The 13,647-nt window shown below is 37.0% G+C and overlaps 1 long non-coding RNA gene across 23 annotated transcripts in view; it reads right to left on the bottom strand.

The window, feature by feature from the left end:
• The window catches only part of LOC121070778, a 235,516-nt gene that overhangs the window by 67,833 nt on the left and 154,036 nt on the right, over window positions 1-13,647 (bottom strand). For 19 of the 23 annotated variants that reach the window (XR_005820215.1, XR_005820206.1, XR_005820214.1 and 16 more), the window contains one exon: window positions 1,932-2,047. The exons of the other annotated variants lie outside the window; for them this stretch is intronic. This is a non-coding gene — a long non-coding RNA (uncharacterized LOC121070778). The remainder of the gene's footprint in view (window positions 1-1,931; window positions 2,048-13,647) is intronic. 23 annotated transcript variants of the gene reach the window in all.

Genomic DNA, 13,647 nt, shown 5'->3' with positions numbered 1-13,647 from the left:
TCAAGAAAATATTTCTGAACACAACAGAAAACACATGACATTAATTTTGGGTATTTTTCATCTGCTTTGTCTATATCAGTTCAGGTAGCTGCTGCGCCAAATGCTTAATAAAAGTATTGTGTTTAATTTACAAAGAACTCTATTCAATGAAAGAGCAGAATACCCTTTTGGCTTGCCCAGCTGGATACATAACAGAGACATCTGGAAAATTGGTCTAATTTCACATTGTAAAATAATGCAGAAAAATAAGAAAATCTTTCCCTGTTTTCCTTTACTGACTAAGAATTATATCATGTAGGTGATTATAGGCATAAAGGACATCATTACATATACTGCTGATGCTATTTTAATTATTTTTTCTGATTCCTATTTAAGAACTCATTTCTTTTATCACTTACACCTGACATATTCCTGTTGTTATGCTGACATTTCCAGTGAATTGTCTCCTCCAAAACCAGGGAGAGTCTCTCAGGCCAATTTTGAGTTATTCATTTTGTATTTATTTACGGATGCAGAAAATAGATCCGCCGTGGCTTTGTTTCCTCTCAAGCTGTCTTGGACTAATTCTTTTCCTATCATGGGGCCACTCTGTCCCTATTTAACTTGGTTATATTTAAATTACGTCCTGTAACCTTTGCCATTATTTTTTCATTAATAGAAAAAAAGATGATACACTATTAATGTGGCTAAATTTTCCATTTAAACCATTCAAACTTCAATACTTAATATATTTGAGATTGCCTAAAATTTTCCCCCCATCAAGAACAAAGAGAAACATATTGGTAAAATAAGCAACTTAAGGATGACAAGCTTACTGTCAGTATTCTGCTCAGCATGTAAAGTTGGCAGCTGCTTAACACTTATTCCACTTTCATAATGATGGACACTGGAAAATGTAGTATTTTTCTCTCTCAGCCTTTCCTAATTCACTCCATATGTAAGCAGAACTTCCATACACTTACATCATGCACCCAGATTTCTAGCACCCCGTCCCCATGTAGGGGCAAGGTCTCTAAAGCAAAAATAAATAAATAAATAAAAAATACCTTGGTGTTTTTTGGTTTTCATACACACTCTCAGTCTCACATACTCAGAACCACTAAAAATCAGCAACTCCCTAGAGAGCTAGGATTTAATTTGGATCACATGTTACCGGCCAGACTAGAGAGTATCTTTACAATAACAATATTTACTTATATTCATAAACAGATGGTAAAACAGTACAGAGAGAAATGCTTGAAGAAAAGTGAGCAGTTTTGAACAAAAACAATGGCCACACAAGATACAGATTGATTTGCTTTCTATTAACAGATATGCATACAATATTTAATTCTTGAATAAGTATAGCTTGTTTTTTCAAAATATATTGTAGGTCAGATACTTCTTCCTTATGTGTCTATCTTAAAACTGAAAATCAGGTTTACTCTATTCCTCTATTTCTTTGGTCACTGCCTTTTTACAATGCAAGACAGAAACCATGAAACTCAGCACTAGTACACACAGCACCAGAACACCTTTTTCTAGAGATGTTTCCAAAAAGCTGACTTCACTGGCCATAGTTATATGTGGCCATGTGCAGAAATACCACAGATGGACACAAATACCAAAGCAGAACCTAACTCCCATAGCTGTTTAGCTATTTTCTATAACCATCGCTATTCTTTGGAATATATGCAAGACTAATATAGTTTTTACTTTGGTTCATTTCTCTCTCCCTATACAAGTATTATCCCAGATGACTATATATATTTTTTCCCTTTTTAAGAAGGCTGGTTCATATTGGTTTACCCTTCTCAGTTATTTTAACGTATCCTATTTCATTCAAATCTTAGTCTATAATCAGGCTCTTCAAATTGTGCTTTCACTTGACTTTTGTTTTATACACAATCTGCCTTGAGGTGAAGAAACACTCTCCTGAGACACATACATACTTTGTAAGATAATTCCATTAAGAAACCATTCTTCTATAATGTAGGTTTTCTTGATTTCTACCAGAGTAGTAGAGCTCTCCCCACAACACCCAGGAAGACAGCAGTAGTCTCTACCCCTTAAAAAAATAATAATAAAATAAAGGCAAAGGAAAAATTCAGAAAGAACAATTATTTATGCAACTCAGAGAGGAAAGTCGGCAGGAATTGGTACTACATAATCCCTTATGTAGCTAAGGGACAATTTGCTCATTAAGCTATACTGGGTAATATGGAAATTGAATCTAGGCTACAAAAGTCAACCAGAGTTAATATGCATAATACAGAAACTTTAACCATCAGTCACTTCCTGAAAAATTGTCCAGCTGACACTCTCTGACAGATATACTTCTACCATTGTTCTGTTTCACAACTTTCTATCCATTTATAGGATCCCTTCAGACACAGAAGATAGTCTGCTTAAAAGGTGGCAGAAGACTTAGTGCAACTAAAGCTCCTGCTAAAGAAAATAATTTTTATGCATTTTATTTTCTGAAATATATAAGACCATTTTTTTCCTGTGACCAACTGCAAAATTACAGTACTGCTTTTTCACGACTCATTCATTGACCCTAACCATACTAGTAAAAGACAATCCGGTTCTTTTGAGTTAATGTTCCTTGGGACAATTTACTACAGATGTGGAAGAAAACCTCAGCCCAGCATGAAAATGAAGACTTATTTAATAATTATTTTAAGCATTTGTTTGAAATTATTTGCGTTTGTAAACCATGTAAAGATTTATTTCCAAGATATATGAATGTCTGTTCATGTATATGTTCTGTTTCTGTTTGATTGCTCATTCAAACTGGCAAACAACAACAACAACAAAATGTAGCAAATGAAGAGTACTGTGGTCATTTTTGCAAGTTAGTATGTGTGTTTACCTGGCAAACCTCAGAGGAGAAGGAAGACTGCTGTAAACAGTTCATTTGTACAGCTAAGCTGTACAGCATGTAAGCAGCAGCATAGAGTTCTGGGTAAATTAATTAAAATCTCTCCTGTAAACATGTTGTAGACATACCCTATCTAAAAGTGATTTTTTTTTTTTTTTTTTAAAAAAAAGAGCAAAATTGTGGTCTGACATAATTCTTGAACCACTGGATGTCAAAAATCCAGTTTTCTATAAACACGCAAATTTCACTGTTCCCGGACTGTCTTGTGTTCTAAGACTTGTCAGCAAAGAGACTATCTCACTATGTGCATGGGGGCTTCTAGGCAGAACAATAGGGGTTTTTTTTCCCATAATAACTTAATATGCAGTGGGACACTGTATACCAGATACTCTGAATACCAGCAGTTCACATGGGTTCAGAGGAAAACTAGACAAGTTTATGGAAGATAAATCCACTGAGACAAAGTCACCTCAATACCACATCTTTACCACTGCATTAGGAAACCTCCTACCTGCAAATTGTTGACCAGGAGAATATTCTTGGGAAGTATAACCGACTCCTTCCCCACCCTCACATGCCTCTGTAGGCACAGACTTTAATTACACTGTCAGAGACGGTATGTAGGGCTACTGTAGCTATTCCTGCAGTAAACATGCAATAATATGTTTAGGTCAGAGGCAGACTTCAGTGTTGCTGGTGTTCCACATTTGCTTCAGTGAAAACCCTGATGAATTGTTGACAGAAAGCAACCTTTTGAGATTTATTGTGGACTGTTGCTGCTAAAAGAAGTTGTAAATTAGACAACAAGCTTTCCAGGACAGGAGTCAGCTTTTTGCTATGTGTTTATATGGTGCCCACAAAGAGGTCCTCTGATGAGGACAACAGGTTTCCTGGAACAGTAGGTCCCAAACATTTCCACTCACCACCTCACTTGAAAGGGCATCGTGACCTCTCCTTTTCTAACATTTCTGGGATTGTGTCAAAACTCATAGCTCCTCTGCCTTTTATATTTGTGTGATTGTATCCCCAAGCAGGAATAACAACCCCATGTTTGGGAATTAGTGTCCATGACTGCTACCATAATGCAACAAATACAAAACACAAAAGGAGTGTTTCGTTAGCAAACAGAAATAAACTTCAGAGAGAGACTGAAGCATAATTCTCTCTAGCAAAATGTCTGCAATTGTCATTGCAAACAAATTGAAACAATAGACCAAACAAAGAAAAGCGTTAACCAGAGTTTTTCTCATTCGTTAAAAGAACAAGCAGTGAAGGCATAAATTCTTGCCAGCTTTTGTTGCCATTTAAATAGTACCAAAGACACAAGTGCTTGGAAGAGTAAGGTTGAATGTGATCTAGCAAAGCTGCAACAACAGCACTCTTATCTGTGGTGGTGCAATAATATGAACAAATGGGTATGGTAAAATTAGTTTATAAGGGCAAAAATAGCAACTTGTCATAACATTTAGGCTTTTTCTCCCTTTAAAAGTGTCTAGTAAACAAAATACAAAGATGTTAAGAGTTATCCTTTCCCAATTTTCTTTTGTACATCTGTTATCTTCCTGGAGCCAATTTTCTCTGAAAAGTTGATGTTTTGTTGAAGCAAATCCAGTAGCTGTACAGCTGTGCTGCTGTGCAGAAAAGCAACCCATTACTCACCATCCTGAGAACCATGCAAAACTTGGGAAGGATAATTGTCTCTAAATTTCAAGACTCTTCATATTTTCTTCCATCTTACAGTATTCCAGAGAGTAAGGAGTAAAACACAGCAGTGATCTTATAGCATATAAACTACTCCTGCTGTAAATGCAAGGTAGCTTATTCCACCTTTCATCAAGGAGAAGTTTCTTTTCATTTAGTTTGCATTTACTGCTGGGAAACAGACTGCATATGGAAAATCACCATGCTGTAGATGACATATTGCAAGATGACATTCTAGCTTATCTCATTCACATACACTCACCTTCAGAAAATGAAAAGACAAGGTCATCCATTTTCAAGAGCAAACTGGTGAAATTTTAGACTTTTTTTTTAACTTTACATACAACACAGGAAAACCAGATGACCAGCTATTTTAAGAGTAATTTTACCACTAATCATTGTCTATGTGCCAAGTACATTTGTTTTGTCATCATACAACAGGGTATTTAGATGTATCCTCTCTATCCAAAATTGAATTTTAACCAGCTTCTATGCAATTAAATCTAAAACATCACTTCCTAGCAACCCCTCATATTGGAGATAAGCATCTTTGCAAATTTTCACCTGTCATTTATATTTCTGCTCAGTAATTTTTTTCTCTTTCCTGTCCAGCTTTTCTATTTACATAGAAAGTCACAGCTGTCCTGGTCCAAGCACTGTTCACCGGCAAATAATATGGGTGTAGCTCCAAAGTGGATATTGAAACGGTTTCATTGCTTATACTGAACGCACTTCCATTCTTCTGGAATGAGAAGTGCTAAGTGTCCTTAAATGTTTAGAAATGCAAATATGGACACTTGCTACTGTTCATGGAGTCTAGGAATGCAGTATCACCAGAACTATTCATAATACCTGTTGGAGAGAAGACAGTTTTTAGTTGGAATGGTTTCTGCTTTCTCACTTCCAAATAATCTACAGGCTTTGTTTTGGAAACTTCCCTGACATGAAGTTTCAATGCAACGCTCCATGAGTTCTCCTTGAGTTAACTCATGCTCCTGTATATTAAAGGAGCCCACAGATGGCTCTCAATTAGTATCCTTTTGTTTCATATCTGAAACAAATGTTCTTTTCTAAAAAAAAAAAAAAAAAAAATGAAGATGAGGGATGTTTCAGTTACTCTTAAATAATGGAGTATATTCTTAGCTTTTCATTCTAAAACCAAAGTGTTCAAAACTAAGTGTTCCTGCCCTTGAGGGGTTGGCAAACTCTGTAGTATAGTTTTATAGCTTGCTCATGCTGAGTGTTCCTTTAGGAGGTGCTGTATAAACCAGCATTATTTTAGGTCTTAAGGGCAGTAAGAAGAACTGGTTAATGATAAATAATGGTACACAGAATAGGTCCATGAAATCCCATAAGCAAATTTTTCCTCATGGAACAAAATATTATGACTTCCAACCATCAAAAAGTTATCAGTTCTGAAGAGCAATAAACAGTGAAACACACCAGAGAAAATGTGCATGAATCAGTGTGAAAAGCATTTCCCCAGTGACATGCCCCCCTGTTACAACCTTTCTTTTGTCTGCTTTCTCCTGTGGATTTCCTCATTCTTAGCATGTTACTCAATTCCACAGTAGTGGAATTAGTTTCCAGTTTTATCAGTGTTCTGTCTAGTTTGCTCAATTCACTCCATTCATCTTCATATACCATCTCTAGTGAAGTATTATTTTCACTTCTGCACCACCACGTCCTCCTCTCAACCTCTTCATCCCCCTAACCCTCTTCCTTCTTACACTAATTTCTGCTCTTTTAGTTTGTATTTTCCTTTACTTCCTACTTAGCCTCTCTTTTCACCATACCAAAGACAAGATGTCAGACCATTTTTCACAACTAAGAACAGATAGTCCACTCTACTGTGAGCACTGTATACTTGCCTTTATGCTAACCAGCATCCTATAGAAAAGGAGCCTGGCAAACTGTTCTCAGTATTTTTTCATATACCACCACATGTACCTTGATATCTCAATGAAAAGCCAGTCTTCTCCTGTGTATGTTTCACCAAGGAACATTAGACATGTCGTATTTTGAAGACAGATATTGTCTGCAAAGCAGACTCTAGAGGGAGAAATACCTAAATAGTTGTGTTTGGCTGGTTGGTTGGTTTGTTGTTGGTTTTTTTTGTGTGCTGAAATGCACAGATGTAGCCACACTTTTCAATACCGACTCTGCTACTCCTTATCAAGAAATTTAATGCTAAATAATAGAGAAAGGAAATGACCTACTAATATAATTACTTTCGCAAGTGAATGCTAATTTGAGGTGAGCTTGATAAAAAATAAATTATAAATATAAATTATATTATAAATAAATAATAACCAAATTGATGTACCTCATACCTTAAACTATAAGTTTAAATTGGAAGAAACCGTTCCCAAGGGCCACCTAAAGTTCTTGTCAGACTGCCTTAACAAAGTGAAGCAACCAAAGACCGGTCTGTTTGGAACTGCATAAAAACTGCTGACAGTTAATACAATGTAGATGTGTTTAGGAAAATAATTATGTATGTATTTTGGTATGCACAGCATTACACCACATAAATAAGTACACATGAATTTTCTTACTTCAGGCCAAAATGATCTTACATTATTTTTAAAGAAAGTGGCAATGATAGGATTGCACCAGCAAAGAAACTTATGAAACTGGTGGCAGAAAAACTGGAAAACTCCTAGTTTCTCCTCAAAACATTCATGCTTAGTCTCCAGTATTCTGGGCTCAAAACTCTGATTAATGAACAGTAGAATTTAATTAAATCTGTTTCAACTCTGTATCTCCCTTCAGTACAGACATCTAAATCTATCTGTATTCATATACAGGCATGCATACCTATATAAATGGCACAAGAATAGAGAAAGGAAAAGCATAGGAGTTAAAATCTCCAGCTTCCTTCTGCCACTTAGATGACCACAAGAAGATGTTTTAAAGACCATCTATCCTCTTTATCCCTTAGTCCTCCATCTGTAAAATAAGAACGTGTCCATCTCAAAGGGAAGAAATTGATTTAGTAAGAGTGGTTACTAAAGCTGAGCTCCACTAGACTATGGCAACCTATTACCAGTCAAAGGAAAACTTCTAGCAATAATGTATAGCTACAGTGAAGTACACTAAATAGAGGAATATTATGAATGTTAATAGGATCTGGAGAGAGAGAGATCCATGGGTGCTTTAAAAATAATTTGTTTTCAAGCACTTTAAACTTGTTTCCACTCTTATCTTCATCACAATAAATGAAATATATTGTACAAAGAATTAAGACAAAAAGTACTTCCTAATACGGTATAGATTTTTTTTATACTGCTAGGTTTGAACTCATTATAATGTAAACACCTGAACATTGCTAAAACAGAAGGCAAATATGGCCCCTTCAGACTACATCTGTCTTGAAGTGATCTGTTGTATTCTTGATAGAAAGACTTTTTTAAAGCAGAATTACCTGTAATATAAGTTGCATGCACCCTTATCTCCTTTCAGTGCATGGAATTGATAATATGTGATGTCACAAGGGTATTTTTACACCATTTAGATATTAAAGTAACTTTAAGAGGAGAAAAGAAAATGTATCTCTTCCATATATGGCTTACCTTACAAAAGTAGAAAGAGAGTCTAGTTCCCAACGTGTGATACTCCATGTTTTTGAAATTACAGCCCTTAGAGATTTGTTTGGCATGGAATTAAAACCACCAACAAATTGCTAGTGGTAAAACATTGCATGAACATTGTTTCTTGCAAAATATTGGAAATAACTATTGTAGCATTACTCAACAGTTAAGCAACCTCTGTTTACTGTAAGTATTAGCTCCTTGAACAACGTGTCCTGCATACGTAAATTCAACCCCTTTGGATCCAAATTCCCAGCTCCTAACACTTGGATCATAAAAGTAAAACAAAAATATATGAACAAGCCTTCTTGCTCACTGGTCTAATGTCTGCAGCTGAAAGAAACTGCTTACTTCAAATAAATAAACAATAAACTATGGCTAAACAGAACCATGCTTATTTTTCAAATCATTCCATGCAAACAGTTCTGAAAGGATACATTTCATTTACTGGAGAAATATGATTTCATTTTGCTTGTTGCATACATCTGACAATCAAATTGTGTAGTGACTCTTCGAAAAGTAAGTAGAACACTCTCAAGAGTATATCTCTCATATATTATATAAGAGAGGCACTCTCAAGAGTATGTACGAGTATATATTCCATATATTCCATCATCTCCTTTAGGTCCACTCAATATGTATTTGAGCAAAAGAGGGCTAACGTTCCTATTCTGTCTCCATTCATGATGGAATAATATACTGGGAAAATAATTGAAAAATTTGAAGAATCTCCACAGGTGTGAATGAGCTCAATACACTGACAGCAGAACATATACTCATTTAATTTCATTCCTTCTCCTCTATATAAGACTAGACCCAACAAACTAAATATTGGCTCTTCTGAGGGGGCAGAATCAAAGCTGTGTTTCATCCCATAACATACTTCTCATACTTTCTTTCCTCTAACATACTTCTGTAGAAACATAAAGTATACGGAGACAGGTTTGACTTGTAACCTTGGGTCCAGTTTCCTCATTTTCCTCTCTCAGATTTTTTAGATTGTTCTCTTTGTTTGTTGTAAAGGTGGGTTGGAACAAGTCTTCTGGACTGAAATCTTTCCAGCTCAAAACCAGCCTTACAATGGAGCCGGTACTGGCTCATCTTTGAGTTTCAGGTTCATTGAACCTCAGCAAGTTTGCAGATGACACCAAACAGGGTAATGAAGTCAACACAGTGGTAGGAAGGGGATGTCATCCAGAGGGACCTTCAAGGTCTTGAGAGGTGGGTCCATGTGAATCTCATGAAGTTCAACAAGACCAAATGCAAGGTCCTGCACCTGGGTGCTGTTAGAACATGTCCAGAGGAGGGCCATGAAGATGATCAGAGAGCTGGAGCACCTGTCCTATGAAGAAAAGCTGAGAGAGTTTAGACTGTTTAGCCCAGGGAAGAGGAGGCTCTGGGGAGACCTTATGGTGCCCTTACCATATATGAAGAGGGCCTACAGAAAAGACACAGAGGAAAAATTTGTCACAGACATAGAGGCAGAATAAGGGATAATGGCCTTAATCTAAAAGAGGGTAGATTTAGTAAAGAATTGCTTTCATATATCTAATCTATGAGGGTGGTGAGGCACTGGAAAAGATTGCCCAGAGAAGCTGGGGATGCCCCAGCCCTGGTGATGTTTAAGGCCAGGTTAAGGCCAGAGCAACTTGGTCTAATAGGAGGTGTCTCTGCCCATGACAGGGGGGTTGGAATTAGATTATCTTTAATGTCCCTTCAAATGCAAACCATTTATGATTCTATGATTTCTAATGAAATTTTCCTATTTTATTCCAAACATGCATTTTGACAAATAAACAAGAAGTGGTGAGCTTTTATGCAGGTGCTTTTGCATATTTTTTTTCCATTTTTAAACCATCGTTACAAGTAATGATTACAAGAATAAAAGCACAACTCTTAGAGGAGAACTTGTTATTTAATTACTTCACTGTGGTTGACAACTAACATGCAGAAAATTAATTTAGATCCTACATTAATCCCAGAAGCTTAACAAAACTGGAATCTGGGAAAGAGCACAACCATCTTCTCTGTAAACTGAGAGGAAAGAATGTCACAATACATTTAGCACATAGTATGCCAGCAGTAGTAAAGCAGAGATGGGAGTTAGCACCTGCTTAAGAAAGGAACAAGCAAGCTAACACGGGGAGTTGGGGGAATTTCCCACTAAACTACACCATATAGAAAGTAGGTCACGTTTACTCTTTTGAGAATGGTGAAAAGAAATAAAATTCTGAATTATACATGAACCATTACGTTTGATTTTCTTCAACTCCACCACCTCCCAGGAGCATTGCAGACTGAAAAATCTGGATTTTACAACTCTGGCAATTATCTACGTTAATACCATAAAGTTCTCTGTAACAATTTTCATTATTGCTAAGGGTCTGTCTTTCTATTTTATTTCCCTTTACACTTCTTTCTGTACCCCTTGCTCTTGATTTAGCATTTGCCTGTAGAAGTTTACTCCAGATATAATTTGGCACACAAACATCTTATGAAAAGGCTTTAGCTAAAATAGATCTTAAATATTTCTGCAATTTAACTTATTTAATTCTCTTGCCAGGTGTTGCTGACAGGAAAAATGGTCAGGTTCAAACACCTGAGGGGTCTTCTTAAAACTAATAGATATGATTTGCTTAAGCATCCCACCCAGAAACCTGGGAAAACTAAATATCTTCTTTGCGTGAGCTTAAGTGTGAATTCTCTTCTATTCTGAAACGTGGAGTCTGTGTACAAAACAAGCAAAACATTATGTGGGGAAAAGGAGAACTTCAGCTTGATAACGTACAATAAACACTAGCATCTACAAATAGGGATAGCAAAGCTATCTGATAGTAGTGTTGAACTTAGGAGTCACATTTTGTCAAGTATAAAGTAGTAGGCTAAATGTAAAACTGATTACAACACTTCCATGGAACAGATGAAACATTGAAAGTCAGCACCCAAAACAGACGCCTAGAAAAAGAACTAACCACTGCAATTTTCCTTGGGGATTAAGAGCAAATTCAGGGCAATGATCACTGTTCAGTGGAGAACAGGCAAAACCACAGGCACACATAGATCAGGCAGCAGAAAAATCCCAGAGACAACTAGAGAGCATGTAAGATGATTTTAAGAAAGAAATTAAGCAAAGAAGAGGTGGTTATGGTAGATCATTGTCCACGGAGAGTACTAAAACAGAGTCTCCCATGTTTACTTCTTACAGCATTCAAGGGAAATGGGAGTCTATAAGTATTCCTTGTACATAGACAGAATTGCAACAAAGAACAGTTATATTTCCTCATCCTTTTGCAAAAGCACTTCCCCCAGATACCAACTAATCACCTAAGGCTAGAAAGAATGAAAAAAAAAAAAATAATAATGCAGCTGTCTAGCACCTGAGTCCATCTTTTCCCAGAGCAAAGACTTTTGTAACAGCATTTCCCTTCACCTGCTGAGCAACAAATTACTGCCAGTTTGGTCTCAGCATAGTCTAAAAGCATTTATAGGCAAATCTATTCCCATGGAAAGTTCTTCCCTAACTTGGTGTTGAGAGTCTACTTCACAATTAAACCTTGCCTTACAAAGTTGGAGACACCCTCTCCATCCCTGTCAGTGGGATTCACCACCACTTTCCCCAATCCTCACAGCTCCTGTTGAAACTCCACCACCCAGTGCAGTCTATACATTCAAAGGGTACCTTCCTGGAGCAGATGCAGCTCCTCAGAAGAGTTCAGCCACCTCCACTAATGCTTGCTCTGGCTTTTGTGAAGAGCCACCTTGGCAGCAGCTCTCACAGCTACGAAAGCTACTCTTGAAGGCGTAGTCTGGGGCAGCAAAAGGTTAATAGCACCAAAGGCCCTTAAACGTAGTCTTTATTATCTGGGGACACTGACTTGTCAAGGCAGAAGTTCTGTTCCAGTTTTCTAAATCTAGAACCATTTTACTTAAGAAATCTGGTGTTTTCTTATGTTTCTACTCAGCATGTGGCATATGGAAGATGACAACAGAGGTTAATCTTGTGAGACCCACAATAACAAAGAGAATATGATTTACAAAGAAACAAGGAAACATGGGCATGAAACAAAGGAAATCATTAGCATGGAGTGATGCCAGCTATCAGGAATGGTGAATTTTCAGTCAAAATCCTTGGGCAGGCATTAAAATTGTGGAAGCAAGAACTGAGGCTCCATACAGAATTTATATTGGAAGATGACAAAAATCATTGTTATAACATGTTTTTGGTTTGTTTGTTTTTTTTGTTTTGTTTTTTTGGGGGGGGAGATCATCAGGGCACTACTCTTGGGGGAGGGGGGAGAGGGGGAAGATCATCAGGGCACTACTCTTGGAACAATGCCTTAAATATTGGAGCCCATCATGAAAATATTTAATGAGCCCAGAAAGAGCAGTAGAAACAAAAATGTTATGTTTTGCCTTATCTGAGTAAATATCTGTATTTAATAGTAGGGGAAAAAAATGTTTATATTGCACAGCTCACACTACTGACAACCACATGTAATCTTAGAAAAGGCAAAACCAAGATCTTTTTTATATTTTTAAAACTTAACCTTAGAGAAATGTCACTCATTGAAAAAACAGATATAGTGAGCATTGAAAGGAACATAACAATAATGGATTGGTGCAGAACAAGTGCATAAACTCCAAACTATGCAAACAGTACGGAGAATGCAGATGTCATGTATTGTAGTTGCCATCTAATGCATGTGCTACAGACAGCAATTTGACAGAAAAATTAAGGGCCAGCCTATACACAGCAGTGACAGTAATAGAGGAAGCAGTATCTTCATATACTGCTGATATGCAAGGAAAAACACAGGCAACAGCTCTTGCTGTTTCTGAGACTATCTGCAAAGACCTCTACTGAAGGGAAAGCAATCTGCAGTGTGAAATAGCAGACGCATAGAATCTTTCTGTATATTTATTACAGAAAAAGGCAGACAGAAACTCAGCTGACATATTTACTGTTACACTATTAAATCGGTAATCAGTTCAAATCAAGCTAGATGGCAGAGCCAGATGCATTTCAATGCCAGCTACATCAATGGAGTAGCAAGACCAGGTGCTGATGAGGTACAAAACAAAACCCTGTTTGAAGACCAGTAGGCCAAAGTAAACTGTGGATAATAAGCCCATGAAATAAGTGGTAATACCTCTCAGATTTGGTAGCAGATGAGACAATAAAATTTTACTTAAAAGGGACCACAGTCCCTTCAGTCCCTTCAGATTCAGTAGCTGATACCAAGAAATGCTTCACAACTGAGAATGGGCATGCCAGACATAATTAGGGAAGCACAGCTCTTGCCAGAGACAAGCTCCAGTTCTGAATGTAGATAATGCAGTGTGAGATGTGCAAAAATTACAGTAATCCTTGCAATAGAAGAAGGCTTTGCAGCTTCCCTCAGTTCCAGTTTCAACTAGGAACTGGTCGGAACAGAGCTACTCACTTTTATTGATGCAAACTCCATGGTCCAACCATACCACTCCAATTTC

Source organism: Cygnus olor, chromosome 5 (genome assembly GCF_009769625.2).
Source record: "Cygnus olor isolate bCygOlo1 chromosome 5, bCygOlo1.pri.v2, whole genome shotgun sequence".
Classification (NCBI taxonomy): Eukaryota; Metazoa; Chordata; class Aves; order Anseriformes; family Anatidae; genus Cygnus; species Cygnus olor.
This window is presented reverse-complemented; position numbering and strand designations above follow the sequence as displayed.